This window comes from Stigmatopora argus, chromosome 17 (genome assembly GCF_051989625.1).
Source record: "Stigmatopora argus isolate UIUO_Sarg chromosome 17, RoL_Sarg_1.0, whole genome shotgun sequence".
NCBI classification, from domain to species: Eukaryota; Metazoa; Chordata; class Actinopteri; order Syngnathiformes; family Syngnathidae; genus Stigmatopora; species Stigmatopora argus.
The window spans coordinates 7,968,783-7,984,317 of NC_135403.1; the positions used below are offsets into that span (position 1 = coordinate 7,968,783).

Below are 15,535 nucleotides of genomic sequence, written 5' to 3' on the forward strand. Positions count from 1 at the left end.
TGAGGCTGCTAAGAGTCTGTGACAACGAGTTGTGGTACATCACAAGATCTGTGAACATCGATAAAACGGTGTCAGATATAACATTTGTTGTCCTCTGAATGTGTCATAAGGTTACAACATTTTAAAATTTTAGACAAAACTGTTTTTTTCTTATTCTTTTGAAGTGTTTCTCACATACTGGGATAGTTTCACAATTTAAAAGAAATAATTCTAAATAATTCTGTGAAAAGGTTTACCTTGAATAAAGGAATTACAACAAAGGCCATCAAGGAGGCAAAATTTTTAAAGTTTATGAAAAAAAAGAAGAAACAACTGATCCAACTCTCTTAATCATCTTAATATATGCAACTGCAAATTGTTTTTTAACCATTACAAAAGTTAAAAACAACTTCATTGTTGATGATATTCGGTCATAATCAACAACAGACCTGGCATGGGATGTTATGTATTATTTCATGCACATTTTTATGGTACAATGTATTTTATTTGAACCACCTGGTGTTATTATCATGTGAAACGGTTGTAATCATAAACGCATCATTTCTATGAGTGAATAGAACAATCTTCAAATGAACAAAAGATGAATGGATGACCTAGCGAAGGAACATATTTTTCAAGGCCTTTTTTCATTTCCTGTAGCTCATTAGTTTTGTTTCTGCTCATTGATTATTAAACCAAGTAGAAGTTTCTTGGTATCAGTTATTATTATGGTGAAGTCACTCTTTTTTTTCTAATTATGGCAACTACAACGCAGACATAATGTGTTTAGTTGAGTAACTAATGTGTAATGTGTACGGTATTTTGATTACACAAAGATCGAGCTGGCTTTTGGTTTGGGGAAGTTATTAAACGGGGTTAATTTTGACATTATATTTCGGTCTTGATTTTAAACTTTCTGCGAACGAAAGAAGAAAAATTGCAAGTCTTAAATTTAAAAAACATCTCAGTCTCCGAATGTCGAAAGAAATGCTACATTAGCTTTACCGTTTCAATCATTTTTATAATGTTATTGTAACGACAAACAAGCTTCCCATCTTCTTGCTGCTACCTAACTATAACCCTTTCCCTCAACTCTTTCAATATCCCGATCTGTCATCCTTGCTGGAATGTGCTGCTGTCACTGCGCGAGCAAACTTATTTCTGTACGCCATGTCAGAGTGCAGCCCTTAGACAAAGCAACATGTCCACAGAGACAAATAGAGACAGACAGCAAGACACAGAAATGCATTAGGGCAGGGAGAGCCAGCGATAAGACAGAGACAAAACATTTGAATATAAAAAAAAAATGAAGTTCGCTATGAGAGAGACATTGATGGGGAAAAGAAATGAACGATAAATAACAGGGAAAATAATAGGAAATGATAACTCCGGAAAGTTGTTGCTGAGATCCAATTCTGCATTGGCACACGCTCGCTTTTGCTGATGGGCGCCTATAAAAGGCACTGAACTCATTTCTATTTATGGTCATTATCATATATTTCTACATGTTGCCCATACACAATGACACTAGAAAGTATAAACGCATGAACGGCCAAACACAAGTTGAATACTACACAGGGACACATAAAGAGAGTTAGAGAAGTAAATGGTTAGACAGTGAGAAACTTTGGAATGCAGACACTCCCAGTCTGACTCAAAGTGAGTTTATAGCTTTTGAAACAGAAATCTGCTATTCACCGAATCAATGGAGCTTGAAATTTGTATTTTAGGCATTTCCTCTAACAGTTGACCAGTTAACTGACCTGTTTTTTCAACTGTTCAACTTCCCTTTTACTAAAAACTGCAGTTCAAGACCCAGTTAAAGGAGTTCTCCCACTTTAGCAACGGAAGAAATGCTTGAAAAGACAATCAGCTTTAAATTTTACAAAACGTTACTGCAAGATAAAAAGAAGGGCACGGTAGAAAGTCATAGTAGCATATACACAGCCCATAACAAGGCGGAATCTGTTTCTGAGTGTCAGGAAAACGTCAGTAACCCACAATTCCCCCAGTCATATTTTATGGTTAATTTTAAAGCGTTTGAAGATAGTGGTTGCCCCCTTCAAAAGAATAAATTGATTAGATTGGCTGAGGATCTACAAACTAGGAATATGGCTGGTTGTATTTCACACAAGGTTTGTGTAAATGTTTAAAAATGGGCGAGAACACAAAAACACAAACCACACAGTGGGCCTAATACACTGAATTCTTGTTAAGCATTATGTTAACTTGCCATTGGATGCAGGATGTGCTGAATTGTGAAATACACCCCCGGCCTTCCCTGAGCCTTATTTGAGTGATATGGCTCTGATGCCAGATTATGAGTTGGCTACGTTGTATCGGCTCCAAAATATGTTGTTTATACACATGTCAAATTTATAATGATTTTATAATTGTGTAGAATCTAGCAAGCTTCTACCATGCATATTTTCCCTTTCTTTTCTCTATTACTTTTGCTTCTTGCTTTCCTTTTCTATCCATTTAATGAATTATGTCTCTTTTTTGTTGCTTTTAATATCTTTCATGTGTTTCTTTTCATTTTACTCTCTTTTCTAAAATCAAAATTTTAAAGGATTATATTTGAGGATCATGAATTCCATATTGAAATTTCATTAGGGAGCCCAAGCAAAATTCATGATTGGTCAAGCATTATTAAGAAATATTTTAAGCAATATTTTGCTATCTATGAGTTTTCTGCTTTTTACAAGTAAACAAGCAATAGAACGACAGAATGAGATGGACATGCCAAGATTGTTGAGCTTCTCCGTCAATTAGATTCACTTGCATGTATTCAATTTTGAGATATGCTTGACTGATTTGTCTGCCCTGTCAGTGTCTCTTCAACCTTTCAAAGCATGAAAATAGGCTTTCAATGCCCACGATACACACTATACAGTACATTCAGACATTATCCGGCCTCTACACGGTAGCTGCCATCACCGTAATATCACAATATGCGAAGCAATCCTCTAAATGCGTGTGATAAGATGGAGTGCTATTCTCAGATAGGTGCCTCATTGTTTCCTGATTTCCCCACTTTGCTGTCCCATCATCCTTCTTAACAGACACTCAATCTGTTTTGTTTGGCCATTAGCTCCGCAACCACAGAGCGACATAAAAATACATGCCCCTTATATTGATTTTACATCACATGGTGGCTGGGGGTGATGTACAAATCAGTTTTGCTTTGCTTGAGTTTTACTAAGTGATGGGAGGATAGCCTCATTTTAATGTTTGTTTCACAGTGACAAGTGGGCAGTCGGTGACAAAAAAAGACACATGGCATGTGATAGATGATTCCTTCACTATTGGAAGAAGTGGGCAGTCATGGTAAAGATCGCTCCCAGTAGGGAGCTGGAATACACAAAAATTATAAGGGGCATATCTTCTACGAAGTACCATGTCCATGTTTTAAACAGAAACAGGGTACTTCATAACAAAATTCCAGAATAAAAATGATTGCTTTGTACTACATTCTTTAACCGCTCTTACTAGCATTGACTACTTAAAGGTATTGTAATAAAAATAATACCGGACTATATGATATGTTAACGTATCCCTCTCTTATAGCCGGTTGTGAATACATGTATGTCTAAATATAAAATTACAGCAATTGTAATACACAAGAGTTAATCAACCGCTGTAGAACAAAAAGTTAGTTGTTGTGGGCCAGTACTTGTTATCTGCAGCCTGATCAGATGCAGCACACTGTTTGTAAACTAATTAAAAAAATATTTAGTCCGAAGTTTTCTCATCACCATAGCACCTGGATCATTATCATTAGGTTGTTAGGTTTACAAACACATTTAAATTTAAATACAAGCTGTTTTATATTCTGTCTTCAATTGGAAAGATAATACAGAAAACCACTACAGCAGTTGAAAATGTAACTATTTGGGTAATGACTTTGTTTTCAAATACGTATACCTATCTGTTTCGAGTATTAGATTGGATTGGATAACTTTATCCATCCCGTTTTTGGGAAATTTCATTGTGGCAGTAGCAAGAGGGTGATTAGACAGAACAACAAAGCAAAAGCACAAAGTACAAAGCAAATCAAAGTAAATGGGATCATTGAGAATCACCAAATCAAATCATTAAGACAGAAAAGCAGCAAAAACACAAAACGAGCAAGAGTGGACGGAGCTAAATGATTAATTTTCTTTCTCTTAGTTTTTGAAGGAAAAAAGATGATGAGGCCATACTGTTTTGGACTCTGTGGTAGGGTCAGTGTTACCTATTGTGTGTATATGTGCAATTATAACAGTCCATATCACAGTCATACTACAAGCACTCCCCTAGCTTCTGAAAAGTTTTATTCATTTTGTATAACTCCGTTTGATGTTTGGCTAGCGTCAGAAGGTGTACTTTGCTGCTTTCCTCAGGTCTTCGTCACACTCAGTTTCCAGGCAACTGAAGGGCACGCTGATGAGAGCAGCAAAGCATAAGAAGAAGGCTGGCAAAGCTTTAGCAAGAACTTGACACGTCTAATGAAGACAGGCGGGAAACAAAGAGGAGAGAAACAAAGACGCAGAAGCCAGAGATCACTAGGGGCCGGACTGGGAAGGGTGGGCGCAACAGTGCAGAACATTTTTTACAATCTTTTGAGGAGCCTTTGGAATTTTATTTGTTGGGGCGATCGAATACTCTGGCCTTGGTTTAATGTGATGTTTATCTCTCTATACTGTATGTTCATTTTGGACAGATGCAAGCAGTAAAAACTTTGCCTTTAAAGGTCATGCTCGTTTATACTTAAGTATAAAATTGCACTCACCTTTAACATCAACTAACAACAACTGAACTAGCAAAACTTAAACTAACTTACCCCCCTGATCTAAACCAATAGATTGTGTCTCATAAGTCTATCTAAGATTTCCAGCATACACCAATTTGGCAATTGGTCTTTTGTCGTCAGCCCATTGTTGAGTATTTCTTAGACTCTTAAGGTTGAGTTCTATCACCAGCTCACTTTAATACGATCCTTCTTCCAATATTACATCTTACTATTGGAGTCACGTCTGTCCAGTGAATGACACAATCCATTGATATCTCACTCAATTGAAATGCCACAGAGCAATAACAATTTGCTACAGCAAACAGCTTGCAAATAAAGCTCGTCTCCCTGAGCGGTAATAAAAAGCCTTACATGGAAGAGGTTAGATTAGGGCTGTGAAAAATCATATAGATAGTATCTGTAGTGCTCGGTTTGCAGAGCTATGAAAGAGAGTTGGACTGTCCATTGTGCTGAGTAAATATTGAACTTCACCAAGTCATGGATTTCAGTCATAATGAAATGCCTTGTGGTCACAGACATAAAAATGCAGCCTATTTGGCCTTTCTATAGTTTATACTTTGCACAAGACATACTTTACCTATATAATTCCAGTTATAGTAATCAGGATAACAGAGCTTTGATCCTCAGTAGAAATACATTCCTTTAAGATGCGGTACAAACTGGAACCATGACTTGTGTTAATCCATCATAACTGAAACTTGTAAACAACGTAGTAAAGTGATTTATCATTGTAGGTTTAGTATTTAATGAAAAATTCTATTGAATATACACAAACGTAAAATCAGACATCCTATCAAGTATCAATTAGTTTTAGTTTAGCACATCTAAGCTCAGCCTGCTCTGCTGTTAAGAATGTAAACCTTCAAATGTATTCCACACTGGCGACATGGTCAACAAAAACTAAACCACTTTTATCATCTGTGGGTGTTAACCTTTAACCAGGGGCAGTGTTGGGGTTTCTGTGGAGTCATATCCTAACAAGGTCACACAAGCATTCCACACTGTCACATGCCTGCAGGTTCCAGACTCCACTTTTTGTTGAAGATAACCTTGCTGAACAACCGGTCAGTCCTGTGCTTGTGGGTTCAATGAGTCACTGATTATCTGTGTTTACTAAGGTCTGTGACGTTACAGCTCTGGATCTGGAGTGACCGCAAGCTTTATCTGTCACCTGGCCTCAGTGACCAAATAGGCTTCTGTGTAAGGAGGTAAGTGCAAAGCTGTCCGGACTTGGTAAACAATCTACAACCAGAGCTAATCTTACGGGTGTGCGAAATCATATCCTTTGTGAAGTATGTTATCTTTTCATGACGTGTGAGCAGCATTACAAACACTAGTAAATGAATTGATACATAATGCAAACCACATCCACATGAAACCTTCATGGCTAGAGGGCATTGAAGAAAACATTAAAAAATGTGGTGATGACTGAAACGCCACACTGGCAGTGGGAGGAACATGTGAATGGAGACCATGACTACCATTTATTTTTCTTTCTTTAAATATTTAATATAAAAATAATAATATAATAATATTCTTTAAATATGTTGTGACGTTCACAATGTATTATTTTTATGCAATTGTTGAGACCTGTGCACTTTTTACTCTGATTTATTTAGTTTGTTAGTCAACAATGTCACATAAAAACTCCTGATTTGATTGAAATTTGGATGGTTTGACATCATTTAAAATCACGTTATTCTGCAGTAAATAAGCCAATGATAAGAATCAATTTTTGTTGTCTTTTTTTTTTGTATCTGCAGTCATTTTAGGTTAAATGTGCATGAGTAGAAATCCTTTCATGCACACCCTGCAGGACTTAATTTAAATTTGGCTATTCCAATTCATGGAGACTCATGGTGAGTCCTCAACTTCAGTGCTCGGTTAAATCTTTTGATTAGCCAACCAGGATTTGTGATGAAGCTCCCCCTTTTTCCTCCCGACTAAAAGCCTCTGTAGCAGATCATTTGCATGAAATTATATCAGGGAAAAGGCATTGCTGAAAATTCACATTTTCTTTCACTGATGCAATATCTTTAATTAAATAAGGACAGAATTATCTATGAAAGAAATGTTGTCAACAGAGAGCTTTTTAAACATTTACTACACATGCTGTTATCAAGGCCTTTTTTTGTTGCATTGGGCATTTTACCTTTTTGTTGTTGCTATCTCCAATTCCCTCCACAAACAAGCATGAGCGCACACATTCATTTGGCCTTGACTTCCCTTATCCATCAAGTGGGAACAAACCAGAATGCATTCACACATTGATAGCAATCTTCAATGTGTGCAATCACTCTGAACACCTCCTTTTTCTTTTATAGGTATTTGTGTGCACGTGTGTTAAGGGTTAACACGCCATTATCACAGCTTTCAGAATAAAACTGGATAGCAGCCTTTTAAAATCTGTGTAAATCCTTTCACATAATATTTGCACATGAGCAAAATTGACACGTTTGAAGTTAAACATATACATTCACAACGGGCCTCAAGACAGCTGCGGGCTAAATTCATCAAAATGTGCAAATGAGTAAGCATGTTAATAGCCAAGGGGAAAAAGTGCTAAAATAAACTTCCTTCACACCAACAAAACGGAATATTTTCAAAGCCATTGAATTAAAACACCTCAGGTTGCCATGTAGTTAGTTACAAATGTCACTATATTAAATACAAACAAACATTTGTCTACAAAGTTTTGGAAAATATCTGCTTAAGATGTAAAAATAGATAAAGGATACTTACTGTGGTGACATGGATTGGAAAAAAAAAAAGATTTTAGTGTTTGTTGGCCAAATTCTTCAAGATATTTAATGTCAAAGGGTAGTAAAACTACAAACATCCCCCTAATGCTTGTTTAATGGCACAGGTATGTCACTTTCCCCTTTTTATGGTATTTTTAGCCACAATTAGATTTGTTACTCATTGCTATTCCTCCTTACACAGCCACTGGCAAAACAAATTTAGTTCTGTCCAACTGCAGGCCCGTGTGCGGTCGATTGGTCGCCAGTCTTTTGGTCGCTGTCTTTTGGTCGCCGGTCTTTTGGTCGCGGTCTTTTGGTCACGGTCTTTTGGTCGCCCCGACCGCGACAACGGGCGACCAAAAGACCGGCGACAAAATAAGGTAAAACAACACGGTCTACGTATCAATAAAAGCCAACAATGGCCATGAGCAGTTTCACTGAGCCGAAGTGTGAGTGTATAAGAGTTTGTATTTACATGAGTTGCCCCTTTAAGAAGGTACGTCAGTCAGGGTCTTAACAAGTTCTCCAACAAAAAACAATAAAAGTCCAGGAAATTTGGAACTTTTCTTTAGCCTAATAATTACTAGGCATTAAGTATGACTAAATAGTAATTCACAGTTTGTATTTAGGGAATTTGAGCAACAATTTAAATGGTAATTATCAATAACCTTCCGGGTAACCAAAAGACCGGCAACCAAAAGATCGGCGACCAAAAGACCGGCGACCAATCGACCGTGTACCCTGCAGGCCACTGGAAGATCAGGACTTTACGACATAATGAAATGCGGTCTTCCATTTACACTACATCTTTTGTCCAATGACATCGCTAAAATACCAGAAAACTGAACGTTACTTATTGTTTTAACATTTCTGCCAGATACTGTATCTAAAAAAAAATGGACCCGGTTAACACTTTTGACCTCATTATTATTTTTTAGTGACTAAATTTAGTAGACACATTGTCCTCATTTTGTGTGACGCATTTTGCTACCGTGAATGAATCCGACAAGAAATAACAGACCATTTTCAAATGACTAGTTGGCAATAAAAAATTTACTAAACAGTTTGCCACTTGGATGTCATGTCCTGTTGGAAGACATTTCATTAAATAACAGCGAAGGCCTATCGTCTAATTCACTTTATCTCCTCTAATGGCATCACTAGATGCTCATTTAATGAGGCCATTTAGTTTGCTGGAATGGCATTAAAAGCAAATGTGTTATTCTAACCAACACTGGCTGTGAGATAGCAAGTCTTGCTATGAAACACTTCTTCTATTTAAACCATGTGGGAAAGATGGCATACTAACCTCGCCCTGCACCGTTTTGAGGAGTCATCAGCCTTTGGAAGCCCAACTGCACCCAATGATGGGATGGTTCCGCACTCTAGAAACCTGCGAGGAAAGCAATACTCCTTTGAGGTTCTGGTTGATAGTTTTCAAACAGAATATCATCTGTGTGTGGATCACAGTGCAAAACTGAAAGTCAAATCGAGTTATCAAGATGTGATGATATTCCATCCATCCCTTCTCTGGCATAAGTCATTTCTCATATTTATGGGCAACCCAGATTTTTTTTTACAATATTTTTCTCCTTTGATGTGTGCTTTATTCTTTTCCTGGAAGGGAATGACTCTTTTTACAATATTCCCTCTCCTCCGTAGAAGGGATATTGTTGAATGGGTGAGGTGTCTGTGTAGCATCTTTGTCTTTCCTGCTGCTTGTCACTTTCACTCTTCCTCTCTTTGGTGGGGAGTTTTAGTGATATAGACTTTCATTTTGCAATCCTTCCAGAGGGCCAGATTACAATGTTGTGCTATTATCTAGAGGTTGTACTAGTTCGTTGACAGGTTATTAACATAATTTATCCGCATGTGCGCAGCCCTTTTCCAATGTGATTGCACTTGTCTTTCTGTAAGGTTGAAACTGAAGTCTTTGATTTGAGTTCATGTTCGCTTAGGCGGAAAAATAAGTTAAGTTACTTACATGTGAATTTTAAGAGTAGTAAACTAATTTTTCTTTTGTCATAGTTTAATGGTGGAGCATTTAAATCAGAAACCCAGAACAAACACATGTTAAAGTGAAAATAGTTAAATGAAGAACAACAACAAGGTAAACCGGCACCTGTTAATGTAACATTTACAGTTTTTTGGATAACTATAGCCTAAACAAATGGGCTCTTGGTGGTAAGTATTAATCGCAGGCCAACCAAACTATGAGAAAAAAGTGAATTATAGTCCAGAAAATACAGTACATATAATCATCAATAATACAGGGGTTCTTATTCCAACAAAGACCACTAAGACTGGCAAATTCAAGAACAATTCTCCCATTATTTTATCTTCATGAGCGTGATGAGGGTCCCTGAACTCAGGCACAGTACATCCTAAACTGGTTTCCAGTGAATATCATATTGCAATTTTAAAAATTCATTAAGGGAGATTTCATAAGAATAAATCCCAAGAACAATTGGTGAATGAGACTCCTTTTCTGTTTCATTCCATTCATGGCCTCTCGTGTGTTGCTTGTACGATTGCTGTCACTGACTCTCCAGGATGCCACTAATTATTCCTCATCATATCCAGGCAGGTATTAATTAGGTCTTTGTTGCTTGATATGATATTGTTGATACAATAGACATCACTCAGGCTGCAATTGTGAGGATATTACACATTTTAATACAGCAGGTGAGAATTAGAATAATATGAGGGGAGAAAAGACTGGGTTTATTGGCCATGTTTATTCATGACAGATACTGTATGAGTCTCAGATCATGATTGGAAATGACTCACTCGCTGGGCACAATCAAGAGTTCTTGACTGGTGCTGATGATCAAAATGAAAAACCAAAGTGACTCTCGTCTCAGTTGATATGCAGCAGAAGCAAAACAAAGAGCAAATTGGCTTTTGCACAGATCAAGAGCTGATTGCTGAGTGGGTTTTTCTGCACGTTTCTCATGCATAAAGTATAATAAAGAGCCAAAGTGATAGCGTAGGTAATCTTGAGGAATACAACACTTCTCAAACTCTAATAGTTGTTACGGTTGCAATCATTGCCCAAGGACACAAAGTATCCACAGCGAAACCATTATTTATCATACATCTTTTACCTTCTCTAGCGCATTCAAATTAGGGTTGGGATCCTTCTTCCTCCAGAAAAACATCATTATTCAAATGTTTAAAATGACCTTGTGTTTATAATTTGAAGGAATCCTTTTAGTGTGAAGCAGAATCATGCTGTGAAATTTCTCTAAAAGCTCAGATTTATGACTGAATCCGACTTTTAGCCTTGCATATTAGGCAAACTAGCTGTTTTGATGAGAATGTCATTTGTAAGAGAATTATTTGAAAGTCATGCGTAAGAGATGTCATCCTATCTTTAGCCGCTTTCACACTTCATTATCAGCAGAGCTGTGATTTTTTTTCTCTCCCTACCTGTCTGTTTCAGACCACCCACCACTCTCATAATTAGATCCTTTAAGATCTCAACTCAACAGAGAGAATTTCTGTCAAAGGGCCTTTTACAGTGAATTTCAGATTTAAATCTTTACGCTCAGTCACGGCTCCAGCTTTGATACTACGGAACATCAGTACACCTAAATGTTCATGTCAACTTTAACCGGGCGATCCGCATCAGTACCATACACACATAAAAACTGGTGATTGACATGAGTATTCATGTAACCGCATGTCCACATTCACAAAAAAAATGATCAAAAGGTCAGGTCTAAGTCAAAATCTAAAAGATCAAACTGTTTAAATGAATATGCAGTTCATGGTAGAACACTTGGGTCCCAAATTTAATATCCTGAGCTAACAAAAATTTCATTTAGAATGCAATAAATCAACTCTATAAATCAAACAATAGACGTTTTAATGCATCCTGGCCAAAAAATAGGGCATTTGCTGAAGTCTTGTGAGTCGTAACCTTTAAAAACCTGTCATTGACTAATCCAGTTTCATCCTATCTAATGTTAGGGATGACAAATCTACTGTCAGTAGGGGAAACATTCTCCAACTATTGCTATGCTGACTTCCTGCTTTAGCTCAAAAGTTGTCACAGTGCAGATGAATAAAGTGGTGTATTTCTGTTGAAAACATTCGGCTTGGACATTTCTATTCCGCCTTCATTGAGCACGTTGATTGTCCTTTCAATGCCGACGCTATCAAAAGCAACACATGCGTGCCCCTGTTTTTTTTTTTTTCATTGCGGCTTTTATCCGCGTTTGTCTCTATCAAAGGGAAAAGGAAGAAAGAGGATGTGGTGGCATTTATCACATTACTGGAATACAAGGAAGGCCGTAACTTCTAAGAAAAATCTACACATGAGGAAAGATGGGATTTGAAAAGCAGAAATGCTAATGCATGCTTGTACAAAGAAAGTGTGTTAAACGCCAAGGATATAACACGTGCTTTCCTGGTGTTTGGTCCAGGTGCTAGTTCTATATAAAGAACACAAACTAAAATGTTCTAAAACTGAATGAAATAGCGTGAAAATCCAGCTGCCTTTGAGTTCACACTCTCCAATAAGTATATTCACAAGTTGAAGATTAAACCATGACAGCAAAGCAGAATCCAGTTCTGGAAGTAGTTAGGGATTCAGAGATAAGACCAACAGTGGTTTGCAAAACGTGCTCTCCAGCACATTTCCACCTTTTGAAGCACGTACGTGACTGACTGATCAGAAAACATGAAGTAGACAGCCGTGTGAAGTGACTTAATCAATCAGCAACATCTGCAGTTCAACCCCGTGATCAGCCTGTTCACACGGAACAGATAACCAAAGACCCAGTGTACAATCAGAGTTGGGCTGAACAAAATCAATGCGTATTGCCTTTTTGTTCTTTATCTAGATTTGACTATGTCAATGCATTGTATCCACTCAAAATTAAAGCAAAACACCCAACAAGACACTCAATTGCCATCTAGACATGCAGTGTGAGTCTAGCAATCTCCCAGGAAGCAAAAACCTTGAAGGCATTTTTCAAACCAGGTCTTCTCTTACCATCAGAAATGGTTCTGTATCAATAATTATTATTGTGTTTGCACCAAATTGTGATACAACGGAAAAGGAACATTACTTTCATTAAACAACGTTAAGGTTAGAATTGAAAAAATAAATTTAAAAAAACTATGACTGGCTACAAATATTTTTCACACCTTTAAAATTTGTTTATATACATTATAAAACAACATACACTATAAAAAATATCAGTCTGAGGGTAGTAGCCAGCCTCATTGATGAGCTTCATCAAAAGACAGCTTAAGTGCTAATATCAAGGGGATTTTTGTCAGCCAAATCAGTGTCTACATTCTCTGCTCCCAGTTGAGTTTTCTTTCCTGACAAGTTTGAGTGACACACGGTGGATTGATGTGGCTTTCGACAAGCGCTTGTCTTCCCTGGCGAGACAATTATTCCACTTCAATCATTCCATGAATGGACAAGACAAAGCGAGTGACCGTCCCTTCATTGGACATGTGTTTTTTCAGAAATAAAGTGGCAAGCCAAGTTGACAGTATCTAGTCACTTGCCGCCATATCCCAGTTTAAAATTGGGCTACTGCTTGTGCTTGTGAACAGATTCTGAACAACTCTAACACTCTAACGCTCTGGTGTTATGTGGGCTATGTCCCCAGCAGGAGATAAGTGTGTTGGCAGTAATGAGGTGAGGAACTGAGAAGCTAGCCAAGGACCTCAGTGTTGGAAGGCTGTGTCTTTCAGGAAGATAGGAGGGCAGGCGTGATGAGTGACTGGCACCTGTTTTTAAAGGACCAGATGGGCAGGCGGGGGCTTGTGCCAGCAGGGTGAACAGACCCTTTGTCACTGTGTGAATCTGCAGCTTGTGTTGGGATGCTGGCAAAGTGGCAATGTTTGGCCAGTCGTCACCCCTGAGCAGCCTGCAGTAGCGTGGATAGACATTTGAATATGGCATGGAATGAGATGAAATGCACCTGATGCTGTGTTGACATGCAGGGGAATAGTGGAAGTCATCCAAATCAGCTATGAGGGTAGCAAGTGTTGGCAGTCTACCTAGGAGGAGTTGAAGTTTGGGGCTCCAAAAAAGTTGACTTTAATTCATTCGAGAACAGCCAGTTGCAAGCAAGTGTTTTTATTTTCCACTCCTTAATATGGAGTGTTTGCCCACAGTCAAAGAAAGAAACTAAGAATCCACTGATCATTTCAAATGTTTTCCATATGGACTTATTGGTTATCACATCATCTATATCAATAACTACATTCTAGTGATGTAGTAGTATTTTGTGCATTGGGTCACATTCGTGTCACCTCGTGACCGGACGTTTGGTAGCCCGGACGTTTGGTCGCCCAGATGTTTGGTCGCCGGACGTTTGGTCGCCCGGGTGAATATAATTTTGAGAGCTGGTTTCAACAGTAGATATTTAGATATTAAACTCTCTCTCATGAATATAATTTTGAGAGCTGGTTTCAACAGTAAACTCTCTGTCATGTTGTCAAACGTCCGGCGACCAAACGTCCGGGCGACCAAACGTCGGGCGACCAAACGTCGGGCGACCAAACGTCCAACGACCAAACGTCAGGCGACCAAACGTCCGGCGACCAAACGTCCGAGTACCGTGTCACCTATAGGTGCAAATACCAGACTTTTATCTGACAAAGAAATTCTTTTTTGTGCGCATGCATAAAAAAGCAAAAATGGATCGGTAGAAACCTGTATTCTCCATATATTCATATAATCTCGAGCGATTTAAGTTCAAATTTCTTTTAAGGAAAAGATTCAGTGTGCGTGTGTATTCGATAAATCCTCATTGATTAATGCAATACGGTTCTGCTAATGTTCTACTCCCTCCGAGGACTTCTGTTCTGCTTGAATAAACAGTGGAAGGTGAATGAAGCCAACAAAGCCTGTCTGTGCTTACACTCTTGGCTGTGTAGCCTTTAAAACCCACCACCAAGTCCCACAGGCGGCTGTTTGGCTGAGACTAAACACCTCAAAGACACCTCCAGTGATCAATATTTGAGCAGCTTTGTTCAGCCTCAGCTCCCCAATCCTTGTCATATGGGTCCTTCTTTTGCTCGCTGGGATGAACGCCAGGACATGGCGATCTGTTTAAGGCCCGCTTCCGGGGTTCATCCAGTACGAGCAGCAAGGACATCTATTGATCAATTATGGATGAACTGGGGAATTCAGTGCCGTGTTGTTCGCATTTTTGATTTGTAATTGCAGAAACTGAGTACATAACATTGGTGCACAAAGAATCAACATGCATAACAAGGACAAAACACATCAGCATGCTTTCACACCCTTGAACCACACATAAATAACAAAACAGGATGTCACAATGTCTGTAGCTAGGTATCTCATATTCAAGAGGAAGTGGAAAAACACAAATGAACAAATGCAGCTTGTAGATTTTACAAAGAACATTGTGTCTGCAAGTGTTTTCAATATCCACTTTCATTGGTGCAAACAAACTACAAAATGATTCCATAGTTGAGTGATTTGATTTTTGATTACTTGACAGACTTGTACATATTTTTTTAAATGATTTTTCCCTCCAATGCATAACAGGAAAATTTGCTAAATCTATTTGATGCAATCACTCTAGAAAATGTATTAAGAATTGCAACCCAGATTCAAACAATGCTACCCATAGATTCTACATTTAAATTCCATCAATCTCAAACTCTTTGATTGGATACTAAATAAAAAGAATGCTAAAATGTAGTGGGTTTTTTTGTATTTTACGTTTCTAAAGGCTTGCATACAATTTTGATTATTATAATTAGCCTGGAATATGATGCGTAATTGCTCGATTACTCTGGTAGGAAGCCATGGGTTAATCGTAGTGATGGGTCGGTTTTACAATTTGAGAGGTTATGCTCTGTAATTTGTAGTTGGTTTTTTTCGGTTTTGCTGTTAGCATTCAAGGTCATTCCTGCAATGTTAGCTTGCATTTAAAGGGAAAATTGAGTTCTCTCAAGTATAACAGTGATCTCTAAATCTATCTTATGAATGTGTATTTAATGAGGTTTTGAGTGTTAA

At 38.0% G+C, this 15,535-nt stretch overlaps 1 long non-coding RNA gene across 1 annotated transcript in view; it reads right to left on the minus strand.

Moving 5' to 3' along the window:
* The window catches only part of LOC144091603 (uncharacterized), a 41,341-nt gene continuing 25,806 nt past the window's right edge, over nucleotides 1-15,535 (minus strand). The window contains exons 3-4 of the long non-coding RNA XR_013305771.1: nucleotides 8,825-8,908; nucleotides 1-48 (exon numbers count right to left, since the gene is read on the minus strand). This is a non-coding gene — a long non-coding RNA (uncharacterized LOC144091603). The remainder of the gene's footprint in view (nucleotides 49-8,824; nucleotides 8,909-15,535) is intronic.